The sequence below is a fragment of the Elephantulus edwardii genome, unplaced genomic scaffold (assembly GCF_000299155.1).
Source record: "Elephantulus edwardii isolate Elephantulus edwardi_28Jun2011 unplaced genomic scaffold, EleEdw1.0 scaffold00008, whole genome shotgun sequence".
In the NCBI taxonomy this organism is placed as follows: domain Eukaryota; kingdom Metazoa; phylum Chordata; class Mammalia; order Macroscelidea; family Macroscelididae; genus Elephantulus; species Elephantulus edwardii.
This window is the reverse complement of record NW_006399758.1, coordinates 14,697,903-14,700,062: the sequence shown is the minus strand read 5'-3', so window position 1 is coordinate 14,700,062 and position 2,160 is coordinate 14,697,903.

Sequence of the window (2,160 nt, the reverse complement as noted above, 5' to 3'; positions counted from 1 at the left end):
GCTTTGAAAAGGAGCATATGATATTAAAACTGTTACCTTTATCACATACTTTGGATGCTAAGACTGTCAACAAGATAGACTGATGCAGTGGCTCCATCAGTGGACTCACTGTGTCAGAGATGATTAGGATGCTACAGGATAGGGTAGGGTCAGATCTATTGTTCATAGGGTTGCTATGAATTGTACTTAACTTGATGGCACATAACAATAACAAAATCATTCATAATACTGGATGACAAGACAAAGAAATGAAATAACCTAAGAAGATTGCTTTAAAATGGTAGAGAAGCAAGTAATTGCAAAACTATTCTAACCCCAGTTTCTTTCATTTCTCCTACCCTTTCCCCCAAGACCCAGAACACTTAGATGTGCTCATGCAAAATATATACATAGACTAATACACAGTTGTCCAAGCAGAATAAGTAAACACTGCATGCTGTAAAATCAGGAAAGATATTGTTGTTGTTGTTTGTTGTTGTTATGCGTCTTTGAGTTACTTGAGACTCATAGCAAGCCTATGTACAATAGTCCTGAAACCTGCTCTATCCTCTGCCAACTTTGCTGTCTCCGACACATCTACTCTCATTACCCTAGTCACTGAATCAATCCATTTCATTGATGGTCTACCTCTCTTTCTCTGTTCCTTCACCATTCCAAGCATGATGTCCCTCTCCAAGGTCTGGTCCCTTCTTGTTACATGCCCAAAGTATGTCAGTCGAAGACTCAGGACCCTTGTCTCCAAGGAGTAGCCTGGTTTCATCCTCTGTAGGACAAACCTATTTGTTAAGGTATGTTGTTATTGTTGATTGTCATGAAGTTGATCACAACTCATAGCCAGCCTATGAACAAAAGGCCAGAAGCCTTTCTATAACTGCCATCATTTATGAAAGATCATAGAGTTTCCAGAGGCATGTTGTTTGGGAAGTGAGTGCTACTCCTACTTCCAAACCTGTCTTAAACTGGGAGTTTCATCAAACACTGTCCAACATGGGTAACTGTTCTGGCATTTGACATCCAATGGCACAAGATTCAGCATCACAACAATCCCAGGTTACTTCAGTACTGCAAATAGACAGAAGAGTGCTGTACAATTTAGAAGTATGTTCCTCCAAAATATAATAATAACCAACTTTTAAAAACAAAGACCCTCCCCAGGTCTTGTTGACTCTAAACAAAAGGCTTAAATAAAAACAACCAATATAGTATGTTTTTGTTGTTATGTCCTGCTGAGTCGCCTGCTATAGTGGCCATATGTATAGCTACTCTGAACCCTTCCCTGTCCTGAGCCAGTCTCACTAAATCTGACATACACATCAATCCATCTCATCCAGGGTCTTCCTCTCCTGCGCTGTCCCTTCACCCTTCTGAGCATGATAGACATCATGTTTTATCCATTCTTCATAATTTTCAATCTTTATACTAAGAAAATTCTTTGAGAAATGAGGTTGTGTGAAGACGAATATGGCATCAGGATTGGAGGAAGACATCGATAATCAGTGTTAAGGAAATGATACAACCTGAATTGAAGAAAGGGAAGAGGGCTTGAAACACTTGCTGCAGAAGAACAAAGACTAGGAACTTCAATATGTATTACATCTCAAGATCAAGGAGATAAAAATCCTCACCACTGGATAAATAAGTTGCATCGTGATAGATGGATAAAATGTCGAAGTTGCCAATTATTTAGTCTTATTTGGATCTGTAATCAAAATTCTAACAGCAGTCAACAAATAAAAGATGTGTTGCCCTGGGAAAATCTACTGTCAAGGACCTTTCCAAGGTATTAAAGAGCAAGGATTTCCATTTAAAGACAGATTAAAGGTGAGCCTGATCTAAGCCACAGTATTTTCAAATGCTGACAATGAATGACAAAAGAATTGATGTCTGAATTATATTGTGGAAGAGTCCTTAATTTCCCATGGACTGCCAAAAGAAGAAAACAAGTCTGTCTTGGAAGAAATACATCAAGGTGTACCTCAGAGGCACAGATGGTGAAACGTCATTTCACATACTTTGGGCATATTGCCAAGAAAGGCTAGTCCTTGGAAAAAGGCATCATTCTGTGAAAGGGGAGGGTGAGAGAGAGGAATAAGATATATGACATAGTGACTTTAAAAATAGGCTGGACCATAGCCAAATTGGTGCAGGTGGCGCTGGGCA